The sequence below is a fragment of the Herpailurus yagouaroundi genome, unplaced genomic scaffold (assembly GCF_014898765.1).
Source record: "Herpailurus yagouaroundi ecotype Mexico unplaced genomic scaffold, PumYag 28, whole genome shotgun sequence".
NCBI classification, from domain to species: Eukaryota; Metazoa; Chordata; class Mammalia; order Carnivora; family Felidae; genus Herpailurus; species Herpailurus yagouaroundi.
The window spans coordinates 120,691,866-120,712,098 of record NW_024412376.1 but is presented as its reverse complement, the minus strand read 5'-3'; positions in this window follow the sequence as shown (position 1 = coordinate 120,712,098).

Here is a 20,233-nt window from a genome sequence, read left to right as displayed (position 1 = left end):
AAATTAGAAGAAAGTCTTAGGTGAGAGAAAGGAAATAGTGAAAACATATTTTCTACAGGCTGAAGCTTAATCATTTTTAGGGGAAAAATCCAATTTCAAAGCATAAGTAACACTGGTAGTAAAATTCTTCATATTTAAAAATTCTAAAAAAAATTGAGAAAAAAGCCATGCTCATTAAAGTGTAATTAATATTAAAATTTAATTTGGGTCCTTCTCTTGCTTTTATATCAGTAATATATAATGTGTATATAGTAACATCCATTTGTCATAAACAAATCTGTTGTTTGTTAGTTGTTTAAGAATTAATTATATAAGTATTTCTGATTTTAAATAATTTTAAAACAAGATTTCAATGATTCTTTCAACCATTTACACAGAAATGGTAGTCACATACAATTGTGCTTCTTAATAAATAAACCATATTTCCAACTTTATTCTTCTACATGATTGAGTAGTTAAAGGCGCAGAAAGGACAAGGATATTTATTTCAGAACTTTTTTTAAAAAAAGTATCTTCCATCTTAGCTCTGTACTCCATTTCCTAAATGGCTAACAATTTTGGTTTCATTTCTTCAAACCAGAATTGTGTTTATTGATTGGTATACTTATTATGTGTTAAGTTACCATATTTGTTCTTATTTGTATTATGCTAAAATTCGACCTTGATTTTGTTGGCCATTGGTAGTTTCCTTATACCTATGGACTTATTAGTATTCATTTGAGTATCCTAGGAGCATTACTATATTTTTAATAGGCTGAAGTATAATAGTATATATTTTATCTAAATTTGAAAGTAAAGTAATATTTTTCATGCCTACACTAATGACATACCATAAACTAAACGTAAAATGGAATATTGGGAATTATTCCAATCAATATGGAATAATTGACATATGATTAATACTTCTGCTAGAAACAACTAAAAAGGAAAACAAAACCCCCAATAGTTCCCAAGACATTGGAAGCAGGCAGTAAAGGACAATAATACCTGGGATATGGAAACAAATAAAGTGAGCTGACAATTGCTACAGCCTATTATTTTAAAACTATGTTGCAGAGAGGAGAAACCCAGTTGTAGCCTGAGACTCTCCTTCACAGTATGAGATGAAGCTAAAAGTTTGGAGAGAGACATCAATGAAACCACAATTAGCAGGCCCTACTATCTGAGAAGAGAGAATTGCTCAGAGAGATAGTTCTGAAAATCTTCAAAGGATATTCTTTGAGTTTAATTAGCCCATGGGTGTGAGGGAACTATCCAGGATTGGGTGGTAAATCACCTATGAGGATTAGTGGGAACAATATCTGAAGCTCCTATGGGTTGGGAATATTTCCTGTTCCTACCAGGCAGAGGCTAAACCCTTAGAATTTAGAGAAACAAGTATCATACTCAGAATAATCTTACCCCAGTAGTTGAGGAAAATTAGACATAGAATAAATCTTGCTTTTGATCCAACTAACAACAGCAACAACAACAACAAAAGTAAAAACATTACAAAAGGAACAAACTATTTATAAATGAATTAAATGGCTCCTATCACAAAACTGAAGAATTCTTGTCTGAATACAAAATATCCAGCAGCAAACAAGACAAACTTTGCAATGCTTGTCATCTAATTAAAATGGCCAAGCATGTGAAGAAGCTAAAAAATATAACCTATTATGACATTAAAATCAATTAATCAAATTGATACAAATGATAAATATGGTATGATAAGCATAAAAAAAGATTAAAAACAGATATAACTGATCCTTGAACAATGGGTACCTATCTACCATGCAGTCAAAAATCTGTGTAACTTTAGAGTCTCCCAAGACTCAACTACTAATTGCCTGCTATTGACCACAAGTCTTTACAATAGCATAAGCAGTCAATTAACACACATGTTGGATATTATATGTATTATATACTGTATTTTTACAATAAAGTAAGCTAGAGAAAAGAAAGTATTATTAATAAAATCATAAGGAAAAGAAAATACATTTATAATACTGTATTGTATTTATTAACAAAAATCCATATATAAGTGGACCTGTGCAGTTCAAACCCATGTTGTTCAAAGGTCAACTGTATAACCGTTTCCCATAAGTTCACAAAGCTAGAGGAAAAATTAAGTATGTGAATTAGAGACAGAAAATATAAAAAAGATCCATATCAAACTTCTAAAGATGAAAACCACAATGACTGAGTAGATAGAATTAATAACTGATTAGTTACTACAGCCGAAAAGATTAGTGAACATAAGAGAAGGTAATCAAAATGATGCAAAATAAAACATAATAAAAAGAATGACTAGAAAATGAACAAATAATCATGAAAACACCAGAGCATATCTGAGATATGGGGCACATGCATTAACAGCTTAATATGTATGTAATATTTCCTCAGAGGATCAAGGGCAGAAGAAATATTTGAAGAAATAAGAGTCAAAAATCTTCCAAAGTTGAAGATAATTACAAAAGAAGCAAACTAAAGAACACTAATTACAAGCAATAATCATAAGAAACAAGAATAAAACTCCATAAAATTGCAGAAAATCTGTGATAAAGGGAAAATCCTACAGCAGCCTAGTGGGGTCACATACTAATGAAAGAATACAAGAAATACAGCAGATTTCTTGAAAATAATGCAAGCCAGAAGACAGTAAGGAACGTCCTTTATAGTATAGAAAGGAGTGAAAACAAAGCAAAACAAAGCAAAACAACTATCACAACTATCGGGGTACATTCTATGCCTAGAGAGAATACCTTTCAAAAATGAGGGGGAAATACAGACTAAGATATGCAAAAACAGAATTGAAAAGGAGCCATCACCAGAAGACATGCACTTCAAGAAAAGTAGTCTTTCTTCAAATAGAAGGAAAATGATACTAACTGGAAATCTGGATTTATACAAAGAAAATAAGAGAAGCAGTAATAGTGACTATGTGGGTATATTTAAAAGACATTAAAATATTAAATCTCTTTAAAAGTTAATGTATTGTTTAAAATAAACACCACAACAATATACTGTGAATCTTCTGTCAAGGTTAGAGAATAAGTAGTCTTTGAGAAACACATTTGGTCTCTATTGCATTTTTGTTTCTTCTATCCTGCTTAAAACCTTTTTATTAGCTGTTTATTTTGATTCTAGTTAATTAACATACAGTGTTATATTAGTTTCAGGTATACAATATAGTAATTCAACACTTCCATGCATCATCACCAGTGCATTCCTTAATCCCCTTCACCTATTTAAAACCTTTTAAAAGGGTGAGAAACAGGTTTTGTTTGTTTGTTTGTTTGTTATTGTAAGACTATTAAAACAGGCTATTGGTAGAATTTGGCAGAAAAAGAAAATCTACAAAGAACAGATGGGACAGATAGAAAACAAACAGCAAGATGATTTATGTAAAGTAAATTATAATAATGTAAAAGGTCTAAACACTCCAATTAAAAGACAGGGATTGCCAGATGGGATTAAAAATGAAAGACACAATGTTATCTTATGTTGCCTATAAGATACTTTATATATGCAGACACAAATAGATGAAAATAATAGAAAAATACATACCATGCTAACACTAATCAAATGAAAATTGGAGTAGTTAGTTGATTCTAGAGAAAAGACTATTACACATGATAAAGAGGATTATTTCATAACAATAATGGAGTCAGTTTATCAAGAAAACCTAATAATCATAAACATGTATGCACCTAATATTAGAGTTTCAGCATACATGCAACAAAATTTGAAAAAACTACAAAGAAAAATAGATGAAATCACAATTGTAGTTCAGAGCAAGTAGATAATTTTTGTGAAATGTCCAGAATACCATGTGAGTTCAAAACTATTTTGTGATTGGAAAATGAATAGTGCAACAATAGTAATTTCTTAGGGCTACCATAATAAAGTGCCACAAATGAATAGCTTAAAGCCACAGAAATTCATTGCCTCATGGTTCTGGAGGCTAGTAGTCCAAAGCCAAGGTGTTGTTACTGCCATGTTACCTCTGAAGCTCTGAGGTAGAATCTTTATTTGTCCTTTTCTAGCTTCTGGTGATGGTCATCAATCCCTGGTGTTCTTTGCTTGCAGCTGCATCATTATGATCTCTGCCTCTGTCATCACATGACATTTTCCCTGTGTGTCTGTTTCTCAATTTCTTATAAGGATACCAGTCATATGGGAAGAGGGGCTCATCCTACTGAAGTATGACCTCATATTAATTAACTACCTCTGCAATGACTCTAGTTCTTAAAGAAGGTCACATTCTGAGGTACTGGAAGTTAGGACTGTAACAGCTTTTTGAGGGATATAGTTCATCCCATAGCAGCAATAATTAAATTATCCTTATATTTTTTAATTTCTTAAAAAAAACGTTTATTTGAGAGAGAGAGAGAGAGAGAGAGAGAGAGAGACAGAGCATGAGCAAGCGAGGGGCAGAGAGAGAGAGGAAGACACAGAATCCGAAGCAGGTTCCAGGCTTTGAGCTGTCAGAACAGAGTCCTACATGGGGCTCAAACTCATGAGCTGTGAGATAATGACCTGAGATGAAGTCAGATGCTCAACTGACTGAGCCACCAGAAGCCCCTAAATTATCTTTACTGTAGGGCATACATTTAGAGTAAACCAAATTTCAATTGCACAAATAATTGTTAAACATAACAGAAAATGAGAAGAACTAAAAGCAACTCCAAGCTTAAAGCCTGAGTCACTAGGTAACTGTAGAACCATTAGTCAAAAAAGGAAATAAGATAGATAATGTATTTGGATTTGAATTTAAGACAATAGTGGGCCATTACTTACTATTCTTGTTGACTGATTTTCCTCCTGCAGGAAAAGAAAGAGGGGAGAAAGAAATTGATTTAAAGTCTTTTAAGGTCATTCACATCTGCAGCTTCCTTTCTTAAGGGCAGCAAAGCCTCAGTCTTTTCTACATGAAGTCACTCTGTCACACAGTATATTAGATATCATAATGGGTCAGGGACATTCTAGTCCTTTGCATAGATGTGACAGATGCAGTTATGGGATGGTATACAATGCACAGGAGAATAATTTGTTAAAGTGTAGAGTACTACGTTCATAACCTTGGTGGATGCTGCATATATTGAAGGCTCCAGAGGAGGAAACACATGTTATGCAATGAGAGAAAAAGAGTAAACAAATCACAGGAGGAGAGACTAACTTGAATAGTGATATCGACATCAACACTGGGAATATAGATTATCAAGATGAGCTGTTGCCTAGACAACTCTTAGAGATAGGTAAAAGATGAAAACAAAATACAAGCAAATAATAAAACTTGAAGAGTTTTCATTTGATTTTCCAAAAATCATGATCATGAAAAAATTAATTTCAATAAATTATTAAGATTGAAAATAAGATTATTAGGAAGTAAAGAGAAAAATTAGATCTTGAGCTTAATATTAAATCAGTTTGTACTCAAAGGAGACTATGTTAGCATGGAGTGCAGGCCATGAGAAGTGGTGTTTTGCTTTCAACAAGGGAACAGTCTTTATAGTATGTATCAGGTGAGAAGGAAGGACCTACATGAATAACAAGGCTGACAATATAAGTGAGAGAAGAGACCCCATACTGGATGATAGGATAGTTGCAAAAATCATATTTCCCTGGCCCATTCTGTCAGCTTTTCCTTCTGTCACGAATCCTTTCCACTTCCTCCATTGCAGTTTACCCAATTATTTATTCAGTAATGGAGATGCAAATATCCCACTATAAGCCCAGTACGCTTTGGTGTTCTATAATCTGTACAGTAGTACAGTATTATCAGATTCAAAATGGTTAGTATGATTATAAGAAATCGTATTAACTTTGGAAAGGTCTCAAAAATCTTGCCTTTTAGTTTCTAATCTATTTATTTTTATCCTTTTAGAATTGATATTTATGATCCATTATTAAAAATAAGCTATATTAACTTTATCAGTATTTTTTTAATTTTTGGTGATCATACTTAAATATAATTATAGCTACCATTCAATGAGTGTTTACTATTTTTAAAATTTAATTAATTAACTTACTTATCTAATTTACATCCAAGTTAGTTAGCATATAGTACAATAATGATTTCAGGAGTAGAGGCCAGTGATTCATCCCCTACTATAATAACCAGTGCTCATCCCAGCAAGTGTCCTCCTTAATGCTCTTTACCCATTTAGCCCATCTGCCCACCCACAACCCCTCCAGCAACCCTCAGTTTGTTCTCTGTATTTAAGAGTCTCTTATGTTCTCTCCCCCTCCTTATTTTTATATTATTTTTGCTTCCCTTCCCTTATGTTCATTTGTTTTGTGTCTTAAATTCCTCATATGAGTCAAGTCATCTGATATTTGTCTTTCTCTGCCTGGCTAATTTAGCTTTGCATAATACCCTCTAGTTCCATCCACATAGTTGCAAATGGCAAGATTTCATCCTTTTTGATTGCCGAGTAATACTCCATTGTATATATATACCACATCTTCTGTATCCATTCATCCATCAATGGACGTTTGGGTTCTTTCCATACTTTGGCTATTGTTGATAGTGCTGCCATAAACATTGGGGTGCATGTACCTCTTTGAAACAGCCCACCTGTATTTCTTGGTTAAATATGTGTTAGTATAATTGCTGGGTCATGGGATAGTTCTATTTTTAATTTTTTGAGGAACCTCCATACTGTTTTCCAGAGTGGCTGCACCAGCCAGAGATCCTCTTTCTCTGCATCCTCGCCAACATCTATTGTTGCCTGAGTTGTTAATGTTTGCCATGCTGCCTGGTATGAGAAGTGTTGACTATTTCTAGGCAAATACTGACTCATGTAGTCATCACAGTGACTACACTAGTTAGGCTTATTCCCATTCCCCATATTTGAGGAAACTGATGTGTGGAAAAGTTAGCTTATTATCCCAAAGTGACTTGTTTTTTTGTTGTTGTTGTTTTGGGTTTTTTTAAAAGGGAGATTTGGTATAGAGGCTAAGTAGCCTGGTTTCTAGAGTCTTCAGTCTTCACTCATATTTGCTATAGTATGCTGCCCAACAGTAGGACTCAATTTACGTATCTTCAGTTTACACATTTCCAAGAGAGAGTTCTGGAGTAGTACTTCTTCTTCTTTATTGTCTATGAATTTGCAACATAGAAAATTTACAAGAACATAACGTAAATGAACTAAATATAAAGTGTGTGTGAGAAAGTGTGTTTTTGTTCCTCTTTACCCCTCCAGGGAACCTCAAGTTCAGGCATTAATTCTAGAAATAAAAATTTCATCACACTTTAATATTCTCAGGTAAGTGAACTATGAACTATCTGAAATAGTCAAGATATTACAAGAGAGACTTATAAAGGACATGCCAGCCAATTCTTGACATATATAATGTTAGGGACCTTAGTACAACTACGTCTCAGCAGTAGCTGAAAGGTTAATGGAATTGGGATTTGTGTAGACATGACTGATTTTCCTCCTGCAGGAAGGAAAGGAGGGGGAAAGAAGCTGATTTGGACAAAGACCTTTAAGGTCATTCACATCTGCATCTTCCTTTCTTAAGGGCAGCAAAGCACCAATCTCTTCTGCACTAAATCACTCTAATCTCTTAGAGGAATCCAAAGCTTGTCAGAGAAAACATTGTTCATCCAAGAATAAGCTAAGAGACTAGATAAAATAGTCACTGAGAAGAGCAAAAACCAACACTGTGAATCAAACAAGTCTGAGTAGCGTTTCTGTTGTTAAATCAGTGTCTTCCTGGTGGAAAACCATAGAAGGATGATTTTTAGAGTACGCTTGTGTAATCATGCCCATATAGAATATAGTTAAAACTTCGTTTTAAAGAGTGTCAAGATGACATTCTAAATCAGTTTGCTACTAAGAAAAGTTACTTCTTTTTTCCCTTATACACTGAAGAAACAGTGCTTTTTGTTTGTTTGTTTGTTTTGTTTGTTTTATCTTTGCTTTAAGAGATCTTTGTTCTATTTTTTGGCTCTTTCTTGAAGTGTAGCTCTTCCCTCGTGGTTTGGCACATCCTTTTTTTTTTTTTTTTTTCCAACGTTTATTTATTTTTGGGACAGAGAGAGACAGAGCATGAACGGGGGAGGGGCAGAGAGAGAGGGAGACACAGAATCAGAAACAGGCTCCAGGCTCTGAGCCATCAGCCCAGAGCCTGACGCGGGGCTCGAACTCCAGGATCACGAGATCGTGACCTGGCTGAGGTCGGACGCTTAACCGACTGCGCCACCCAGACGCCCCTGGCATATCCTTTTATGTGGCAATGTGACCTCAGCTTTCAGATATAATCAAGCTAAATTTCAAACCATTCATTTAGCACTATTTAAAAAACAAACAGAAACAACAACAACAACAACAATGAAAAACACACACACAAAAAACTGTTTTAGGATTACATGCATATAAAGTATAGGGAATTGTTTTAATATATCTTCTACTTCATAATTTAATAGGTGATTTTATTGTCTTTTAAACTTGAAGATTAAATGTGCAAAGGAATAAGAATGTTGAAAATCAGTAATATGGTGTTCCATTTTTGTGCTGTCATGAATTTCAAGGTCCTTTCATTTACAAACATTTTATATAGAAATCTTGTAAGTGTTCCTTCCATTTTATCAGTAGTCAACCTTGTTAATTTATCACTGTGTGTACATAAAATCTCACCTCTTAGTAACAGGTTTGCTAAAAGTAATCTCTGTACTCATATCACTCAAATATATTACCTATGATGAACAAGGATAATTTCTTTACATACTGAAACAATATAAATGGATATTGATATTGAGTGCCATCTTGATTGTAGTGTCTTTTGCCAAAGATGTTTAAGATAAGAAAATAAACAGGAACTATAGTCCTATGATTATGTCCTGAATTTTGACTTATTGTCTTTACCTGAGATCTCTTCCTTTCCTTTCTGGAAAGGATGAAAACTAGAGACAGAAAATATCAATTCTTTATTCCTGTTGCAGTTAATATTTGTTCTGCTAAGAAGACCATATTTATTTAATGTGTCATACTAGAAAAGGAAAATGCAGAAAAATAAATTTATACCATTGACATGAATGTTAATGCAGTCTGGATCCATAAAGCCAGACACAGCTGAATGAGTGAGCATGAAATAAAGGCACATGAGATGGCAGAGACTTTGGAGCTCACATAGCACAACCCCTTAGTTAAAGCCAAAGAAACTGAGATACACAGAAGTGAGGTACCTGGCCAGTGTTGTAAACCAAGGATTAGCAAATATTTTTTTTGCAAAGGGCCAGACAGTGTTGCAAATGTTATGAGCCATACAATTTCTGTTGCAACTACTCAACTCTGCTGTTTTAGCACAGAAGCAGCCATGGAGATTATAAAATCAAAGACAGTGGATTTTTTCCAATAAAACTTTATAGCTAGTGAACCATATTTGGCCCATGGGCCATAGTTTTCCTCTGTTCCAAACTGTTACTATGTTAAACTGTTAAAATAAGGGACAAATACTCAGAAGTCAACTCTAAGTTGTGTCTGCTCTGAGACATTGCTCTTTTAACTTAAGTTTGTACTAGACTTTGGTACGATGAAAAAGTGATTCTTTCAAAGAATGATCCTAAAGATGATAACATCCTTATTGATATGTAGATAACAATAAAACTTAATTGGTATGCAGAGACCTGATATTAGGAAAGATAATAAGATAATTTTGAAAAATTAGATTTGTTCACCAGTAAGATTCTGTAAGCTGCATTCCAACTTGATGGGTGCAATTCTAACTGATGCCTCAAAGTAGTACCTTCTTTACATTTTCAGAGTCACTAATGAAAGATGATAATCACAAGAGTTAACTCTGTGAACTTCACTGAAGTTTTCTTATACAAAGGGAGAAATAATAGTTTGCTGTCTCTAGAGACACTATACCATGAGACACAATAGACTTGAATGTGCTAGGCCAAGTTTTCTGAGACATTACTTGCTTGTTTTTCTTTCCAATATAAACAATTATAAATTTGTTCTCAATAACTATTGGTTTCCAGTTATGGCCAGTGAAAAGTTTAACACAAGCACAGATCACTGAAAGTTCAAGTAATACATAATATTTTATATTAGCAATTATGACTTCCCTCTACTTAAGAGCTATTTAATAAGGAGTGGTAAATAATTGTCACAGTCACATGCATCTCCTCTTTAATAGTTACAATACAGAATGTATTATGCAATGTCACATTCATCTATGACAAAACAGTGCTATTTTTCATTAAATTTGATATTTGACATGAAATTACTATGAATTAAGCAATGGGCTAATTGTTGAAAATGAGATATTAGATAGACAGTGTTCCTTCACCGATGGACCTTTAACAGGAAAAGATTTTTCATTACTAATCATATTTAGGGGCGTCTGGGTGGCGCAGTCGGTTAAGCGTCCGACTTCAGCCAGGTCACGATCTCGCGGTCCGTGAGTTCGAGCCCCGCGTCAGGCTCTGGGCTAATGGCTCAGAGCCTGGAGCCTGTTTCCGATTCTGTGCCTCCCTCTCTCTCTGCCCCTCCCCCGTTCATGCTCTGTCTCTCTCTGTCCCAAAAATAAATAAACATTGAAAAAAAAATTAAAAAAAAATAATCATATTTATATAATGATTGTAAGTTACGATAAATGCTATAAAGTTTTTAAAAAATATGTTTAAGAGTAGTTTCTATGACTAAGAGAACTTAATCTTGAAAGATAAAATGATTGTAGCCCTTCTAATAGTAAGGAAAAAAGAATTATAGACAAAGAAAGTAGAAGAAATAAAGTCCATATACAGAATCCTTAAGAAGATAGCCTGGAGGCGCCTGGGTGGCGCAGTCGGTTAAGCGTCTGACTTCAGCCAGGTCACGATCTCGCGGTCCCTGAGTTCGAGCCCCGCGTCGGGCTCTGGGCTGATGGCTCAGAGCCTGGAGCCTGTTTCTGATTCTGTGTCTCCCTCTCTCTCTGCCCCTCGCCCGTTCATGCTCTGTCTCTCTCTGTCCCAAAAATAAATAAACGTTGAAAAAAAAATTTTTTTTAAATAAAAAAAAAAAAAAGAAGAAGAAGAAGATAGCCTGTCATGTTTAAAAGCCAAGATGAAGGTAGCAGAGACCTGCCTGAAGAATTAAGGCAGAAAAGAAATGAATTTGGGAGACTAGCTAAAGATTAGGTAAATCATTCTGTGTTATAAGTCATGTTAAGGGACATTTTAGGAACACATATGCTATTATGGAAGAAATGAATTGTGGGTATGGGAGAAAGAGGGAAGCATAGTAAACATTTGATAACAGCTTGCAAGAATCTGGGTAAGAGATGAGTAGACTTGAGTTTTGTATTTGGAAACAGCATCAGTAGACTTGCTGATGAACTGAATGTGGGAATTAATGGAGAGAGAGGAATCAGGATTTTCAGGTTTTAGATTTGAGAGGTGAATCCTATTGACTGGGATAAGGGTGAATGGAAGGTAAAAGAGTATCATTCAACACTTCGGGTGATACAATTTGGAGATAGCAAGTAAATTCAAAGATCAGAGAAGAGGTACAGGGCTGGAGATTTGAGTCATCACTATTGTACTTGCTGTGAATTGATGTGAATTGATGTGATAAGATCTATCTCCAAAGAAAAAAAGAATAGAGAGCAAAATATTTTTTAAAGAAGAACAGTTAGACATCATTTAGAGTAGGAGTCAGTAAGAAATTTGAAAAAAAAAAAGTCACATAAGTCAAGTATAAACTTCAAGAAAGAAAAGAATAGTTGTGCTAAATATTGCCAGAAGTTAGAGGGAATTGGGGCAAAGAAGTGTCCATTGGATTTGGCAACAGATAGCTTATTGGTGATTTTTTAAAAATCAGTTTTGATAAACTAGTGTTGATAAAAGCCAGAATAAAGTAAAGAGAAAAGAAATTGGAAATGGCAATTAAACATGGCAAATTGAATATCCACATGTTGACTTCTAGAAAAACCTCTCGATAGGCGCAATGGATTTAAAAACCATCAATACCAAATAACAAAGTGAATACGAGATTAAATAATAATAGAATAATGGTATAAATGAAAACATTAAAAAAGTGATAATTGTGTTAGCACAGTAGGCAGTGTTGAAATTTTTACTGAGTGGTCTAGATGAAAAAACCTTTAGATATTTGTTTAAATATATTTCTTTTTCTCTTTATTATTTGTTTAAGCTTTGTTTCCACAATTTAAATTTTATTTTTTAAATTTTTTTTTCAACGTTTATTTATTTTTGGGACAGAGAGAGACAGAGCATGAACAGGGGAGGGGCAGAGAGAGAGGGAGACACAGAATCGGAAACAGGCTCCAGGCTCTGAGCCATCAGCCCAGAGCCCGACGCGGGGCTTGAACTCAGGGACCGCGAGATCGTGACCTGGCTGAAGTCGGACGCTTAACCGACTGCGCCACCCAGGCGCCCCTAAATTTTCTTATTTCAAGATTAATACAGCTCATTTTAACTCACATGAAAATGTCTAACATTGATATTATGAACAAAAACACTTCATGAATTTCTTTGCCTTCTATGTATAGACCATGCAAGCTGCAAGATTTGGGGTCGTGAACTAAAACAACCTGTTGGGATTCAAGTTAGGGCACACGGCTCTGGTGAAGGGGACACTCTCCTCTTTTCTTCTATCTGGGACAGCCACGAGTTAGCTGTGCCTGGTGGTGCCAGGCAGAGTGTGCAGTGTTGCCAGTCTTCCTGAAATAAAAAGAAAGTAGGATCTATATATTCTTAGCTGGAAACCTATCAGCTAAAAAAGAGTTTGGTTCTGCAAAAGACCTTGTTAAGAGGATAGAAAGACAAGCCATAGAATGGGAGAAAACATTTGCAAACCACATATATGACAAAAGACTAGTATCTAGAGAATATAATAAACCCTAGACAGTCAATAGGACAAACAAGTCCAGATAAGAAGAGGGCAACATACATGAAGAAACATTTTACTCAGAAGATATACAGACAGCAAATGAACACATGAAAAGATGTTCAACATAATTAGCCATTAAGGAAATGAAAATCAATACCATAATGAGATATCACTGCTCACCTATCAGAATAGCTAAAATCATAATTTAAAAAATAGTGATAACACCAAGTGCTGGTGAGGATGCTGAGAAACATGTGCTGTTGGTGGAAATGTAAAATGGTATAGCCCCTCTGGAGATTGGTTAGGCAGTTTCTTAAGAAAATAAATATGCAATTATCATATGACCCAGCAATCACACTCCTGGACAGTTGTCTGAAAGAAACAAAACCCCACACTCATGCAAAAATCTGTGCACAAGTATTCAAAACAGTTTTATTCATAATTGCCAAGACCTGGAAACAAACTCAGTACCTTTCAATGAGTCAGTGCTTAAACAAACTTGGTACATCCTTGCCATGGAGCACCACACAGCACAAACTATCGATATACAGAAAATCTTGGATGGATCGCAAAGGAACTGTGCTGAGTGAAATCTTCATATGAAACTGGCTATCTCATCACCTTATAAAAAAGCCCTTTAGAAAACAAGCCCTATGTAAGCACACAGAGATCCTAAGACCCTGATCTAGAAGTTACATACAATATGTGTGCATAAAACAGAAAATAATATTATTATAAGGAATATTTAGAAACCACCTGATAGCTCTTGGAATTGAAATGTTTAAAAAATGACAAACTGCAGAAACAATGGTATCAGTGCTGTGCTAGAACCAGCTGTAACAGCTCATGAGAGCCACTCTGTAAATCTTCATGGAATTTTGTGAGCTGCAGTTAAATATTGAATTATAAACTTATAGTTAAATAAATTATATTTAGAAAGATAAAAGACATTTGAAACACATATCATCCTAATTATTTTATTACATTTCACTCTTATCTGTGCTCTTGATGTTATTTTTATCAGTTGTATTAGTATATAGGAAATGCTCCTAATGAATTATAACACATCTCTTTCCACATACCCATTCATGATCTCAGGTTGGTGGCTTGAAATTGGCAGTAGTGGAAATATTTATATCATAGAAATTGGCAAACCATATAAATCATGACATGATTTATTACCTTGTAGAATGTCTAGATTTTTAAAAAGATAGATAAAATGTTAAGAATGTACATTACATTCAAAATTTGTCATGTTTTTACATTATGAATAACATGAAAACTTGTGAAACAATTTTTCTAGTATTTGAAAAAAAATTACCCATTTCAACCAAGAAGTTCCTCATGTCATTGATGAATGAGTGAAGCTCCCAACATCTATCTTTACTGTTTCACTTTTGTTTTACTTATTAAAGTAAATGAGTACATCAAACAACATTCCTATCAGAACAATGATTTATATATTGCAACCATAGATTTGATACAAATATAAGCTGCAAAAACCAACTGAAGCATTCTGTGAGAACCTATTGCTATTTGAAATTCAAAAATTAAGATATTTTATATTTCATTATTTGTAAGTTAAATATTACACATCGTTTAAATCTGTAAAAGTTACATCAAACATGCATGCATATCTACATGCATACATTCTGTCACAGAGCTGGTTGTCAAATATTTACCAGCATGACCCTATTTTTTTTTTATTGTGTTGTTTAATTTTTTAATGTTTATTTATATTTGAGAGAGAGAGAGAGAGAGAGAGAGAGAGAGAGTGAGTGGGGAAGGTGCAGGGAGAGACGGAGACAGAATCGGAAGCAGGCTCCAGGCTCGAAGCTGTCAGCACAGAGCCTGAAGCCGGGCTTGAACCCATGAGCCTTGAGATCATGACCTGAGCCGAAGCCAGACGCTCAACAGACTGAGCCACTCAGGTGCCCCCAGCATGACCCTATTTGTAATGAAAAGATTTCTAAAAAATTTTACAAAACAGAGTATGGGGAAGTTGGAGGAAATAGAGATGAAAATGTATGAAACATAAGAAACAAAGCTCAGTCTTGGAGATCTAATATCTAATCATAGGATTTATATAGGAAAAGAGAAAGGCAGAGGGGATGGATCATTAAAAAATAACAGAAGACGATTTCTCACAATTGAATGGACCCACATAGATACCCAATAAAATGAATTTTAAAAGATACACAGCAAAGTGTATCACCAAGAGATGTCAGAACACCAGGATAAAGAGGAGTTCCTGAGAGCTTCTGTAGAGAGGACAGAATAACTAAAAGATCATGATATGAAGGAACAAAAATCAAAATCATATTAACTTAAGAGAAATGTGGGAAATGAGAATTAAAAATACTTTAAAATTTTGAGGGAATTTAGAATTGTACACTAGCTAAATTATCCATAGAATATAAAGGAATGTAAAGGTATAGACACAGGCATTTCAAAACTTCCTCTTATGTACCCTTTTTCCAGAAGTTCCTGGAGATGTGCTCCATGAAAACAAGGCATGACTGATGCATAGGAGGATAATACATGCAGGAAACAGTGGATCCAACAGAAAGATGGCAAAAGAATTTTCTTGAACAATGGAAACATTAACCCCCAAAGTCATCTGTGAGACAGACCTCTAGGGCCACTGATATTGTTTGGGGCAGGAGGGTTGATAAGTTCATGACTGATGCTACCAGAAGACAGACAACTAGTCACATTTGTGCTTTTGACAATTTTGAGAAAATTTTTATGACTGTTGAAAGTTGGGAGTAAACCCTGGAACACTTAGACAGCTAAGTGAAAATGAACTAAACTTTTATGAACACAACAGAAATACAAAGGGATACAAAAAGGGAAGGCAATCAAAATTTACACTGTGTGGCTAAGGTTCAAACTACAATTTGTAGTAATAATCATGCTGTACCCAGAGCATGATCCATTAAATGCAGATCCTGTCTGCATTTAAGAGTATAACATACAGGGCCACCTGGGCGACTCAGTCGGTTAAGCTCAGTCCGTTAAGCTTGATTTCTGCTCAGGTCATGATCTCATGAATTGTGAGATGGAGTCCTGCATGGGGCTCTGCACTGACAGTGTACTGCAAAGCCTGCTTGGGATTCTCTCTCTGCCTCTCCCCCACACTCTCCCTCCATCTCTTTCTCTCTCTCTCTCTCAAAATAAATAAATAAATAAATGAACAAACAAAAAATTTTTTTTGAAAAGAAGCTACATGAAACCATCAAATTGCCTTTCTCCTATGTACAAAAAAGAAAAAAATAATGAAAACCAAAACACTTGTCATTTTGTTCCGGTTTGTTAGGTTCCCGTTCAAATGTAAATTCCTGAAAGAGTTTGTGAAGCATACGGCCTATAAATATGGTTCTAAAAGGAAATCTCTCTTGTTTTTAAAATCAGAGCAAGGACTCCTTGGTGTATCTCTTACGTATTGGTACACGGGAACTTATTTGTTTCTGAATTATCTAATAAAAAAATATTTTTCCAATCAGAATTAGTCCTATTCATAATTAGTTGAGCTGCCTTGGTGCTCATTTCATTATAGGTTTTGAATACTAATGATGTTGCCCTTGAAAAAAATTAATCTCTTCCCGTTCATGTTTAAATCGTTCACTTTTGTTAAAAGCAGCTATCCATCTTCAGTGGCCTTTTCTGGAGACTTTCATTATCTTACATTAACAAGTTTTTCCTTTCCTTCAAATCTTAGAACCTTTTTTAATTTCTTCCCAGTGCCTTTTTCCTCTTGACTTATTTTTATCCAGTCTTATTCTTTGCGATTACTTAATTGGAGAACTTAAATGGCAAGTCTCTTCTCCAAAACCTTTACTTCCTTTTTTCATACATTAACATGGAGACACCATTGAAAAGAATGAAAATTATTTAGAACACATATGTGTTTGGGATAATGGTAATACTCAAATTTAGAACCCATCTAGGACTGGAAGAGAGTTTTTAATTCTCCATACTAAAAAGAAAGCCCCAGATAGTGGGTTTGGAACAAACGTCTTCTCAGCAAACATGGAGCTGATTGATTACCAAGAATCTGACTGCTAAGAGTTATATAGTTTCTGTAAAGCCCAGTCATTTGCAGGAAAACGTCCTGGTGTATCAATCAGTCTTAGCCAGAAACAGATGGTACATCCAAGGTTTGAAGAGAAGTTCTGTTTTTAAAGGTGTTGTGTACAAAAGCTGTGGGCTTGGTGTGAGGAAACCACAAAGGGTATTGCAATGCCATTGTGTCGGGAACAGCTGTTTAAAATAAACACACTTCAGCCTCAAAGGACGAAGTAGGGAGGAGATATATAGTGAAGGCTGCTTAGACCTTTCAACCAGGAAGAAGCAAACCGAAGCAACCCTGAAGGATACCTTTAATTTCACTTTCTTCCTTTCTCTGATCTCCTGTTTGGTGCTTCCCATTGCGCAGGCATGAACTTAAGTCAGAGGACCAAAGAGAGTTATAGGTAGTGCACGTAGCCTCTAGGAGTGCAGGGTAGAGTGGACTGTACCTCTACAGGGCATGGAAGGAACCCCACACACCTGACTCAATCATTATTACTCTGTTGTACTCCGTTCTCTTTTGTTAGGAGTCATGTTAAACAGGTTATTACACTTTAATAACAGCCTTATCATTCATTAAATGTTCCTTAAGAAATAGTTTCAGTGAGGGGCGCCTGCATGGCTCAATTAGTGAAGCATTGGCCTCTTGGTTTCCACTCAGTTCATGATCTTGTGGCTCATGAGTTTGAGACCTGTGTCTCTGTGCTCTGTGCTGACAGTGCGGAGCCTGCCTGGGATTCTCTCTCTCTCTCTCTCTCTCTGCCCTTCCCCATCACTCTTTCTCTTTCTCTCTCTCTCTCTCAAAATAAGTAAAGTTAAAAAAAAAAGAAAATAGTTCAGTGAAATTAATAAAGTAAACATGAAAAGTATAAAAACCAAATACCTTTCTGCCAATCACAAAAGCACATTTAAATATCTAAGGTTTTTTTGTTTTTTTGTTTTTTTGTTTTTTTTTAATGGATAGAGATCAGGGACAAAGCAAATGAGAAAAAACAGAGGTGGGATTCAGTTATATGTTGCTCAAAATTTCAATAATAGAATTAGTAGGTCCAATTACATAGCAGTGATAACTCAGCATTTAAAATTCATACCTTATGTAGTACACAGCTTGTCCTAGAACTTTTATGAAAGTGTATTGCGTATTTGGTTATGAAAAAAGTCAATACGTGATAAAAAGCAGAAATCACACAAGATATTTTCTAAAATGTAATATAACTTTAACCTTGAAGTTAATAAAATATTCCTTTGGAAAAAATTTAAAACAGTAATAATAAATAACTGATGGAATGAAATCAAAACTATAATTATATTTCTTAGAAAATAATCATTTCTTCAAACGAAGACTTCTTTCTTTGCTAATTAGCAAGAATGTATTAAAGTGAAAGATTGTATGTTGCACTCAAGAGATTAAAATGAGAACAATAAAACGAACCCGAACTATAGGGGGAAAGGTAATAATTAAATCTAAAGTAGAAAATAATGAATTTGAAACAGTTTGTATTTTCTTTTTGTCTCACCTAATTCTTTGCTTCTTTTTCTCTACTTCCTTACCTTCTTTCAAATTGATTATTTTGTGATTTATTTGTTTTCTTTTTATGTTTTGAAGTTATGAAAGCTATTTCTGTTCTTTTAGTAATTATTCTAGAAATCACACCATGCCTTTTGAAGTTATCAACATCATAGTCAGCACCTTTATTTTCACGAATAGAAAATTATTGAGAATTTTAACTGTTTGCTTTCCACTCAAGTTACATGTAACTTCTCTAAAGCATATTAACATACTATACTATTTTTAACTCCCAAACTGTATTTTCATTCATAAATTTACCTACCAGTTTACCTGATTTTAATCCATTTCTTTTTTTTTTTTCAAAAAATTTTTTAATGTTTATTTTTGAGCGAGCGAGCAAAAGAGAGAGACAGAGAGGGAGTGCGAGCGGGGTAGGAGCAGAGAGAGAGACACACACAAAATTCAAAGCCGGCTCCAGGCTCTGAGCTGTCAGCACAGAGCCTGACATGGGGCTGGAGCCCACGAAACGTGAGATCATAACCTGAACCAAAGTCGGATGCCTAACCGACTGCGCCACTCAGGCACCCCTTAATGCATTTCTTTTTGTGTTCCATGCCTTCCATGTGAAATAACTTGAACTCTTGAGTTTCTTCCATCGTGATCATTTTCCTTCTATCAAAAGAGTCACTATAACTTTCCTTAGTCATTATTTACTTATAACAAACTGAGTTTCTGGTCTGAAAACGCCATTATTCTTTCTCATTATATCCTCAAACACTGCCTTTGTCTTCTTGTTGTAGGATTTTTTGCCACAATACTGGGGATTTGCTGTCTCCCCTCTTCGGAGAATGAAGAGGTGGACACAAAATGAGCAGCAGGCAAAAGTTTATTAGAGTTTAAGATTAGAAAGGAAGAATAGTAGGAAAGCTCTCTTTACAGAGAGGGGATATTTGAAAGTGACTGCCTGAGGGCTACAGTCAAGGGTCCTTGTTTTATAAGGTTTTGGGGTGGGGGAGTGTTCCCTTCACGCATGTTCCTTCTTAGGTTCTACTCTTATTGGCTGGACAACTCTAGGTGCTGGGTTGTCTATTTCTGATTGGCTTGTTTCCATTGTGCGAGGAGTAGCCTGTGGCCATATCATTCCTTGTGGGTCTTACTTTAGGGTCTACTTACTTTTAGTCAGGTCTTTTATCAAATTCCTAAGGGAAACCTGAAGGGTAGTAGGTGGTGTCTGTGACATTCTTAAGAGGAATCTTAAGCCTGAGGGGGTTTGCTGTGGTCAGACACTCCCAGTATTGTTCCAAAATAGGTGTTTTTCCCCACCCAGGGACCTCAGGTCCTATCCTTTCCCTCCCTGCCTGTTTTATCCTACCTTTCCCTATTATACTGTCTCCTTCAACATTTGCAACGTTAAAACCAACAACAACAAAAACAAAAAACCTTTCTGGTAGATATTTCTTTTTTTTTTTTTAATTTTTTTTTTCAAAGTTTATTTATTTTTGGGACAGAGAGAGACAGAGCATGAACGGGGGAGGGGCAGAGAGAGAGGGAGACAGAGAATCGGAAACAGGCTCCAGGCTCTGAGCCATCAGCCCAGAGCCTGACGCGGGGCTCGAACTCACGGACCGCGAGATGGTGACCTGGCTGAAGTCCGACGCTTAACCGACTGTGCCACCCAGGCGCCCCTCTGGTAGATATTTCTTAATATTTCTTTCCAGTTGTCTCTCTTTGATGTCTGGATAATGGCTTTTGACCTGTTTCCAGTTTTCCAAATGCCGCCTCAGCTATGTCTGTATACTGCTGTCAAAAGCTGGACATT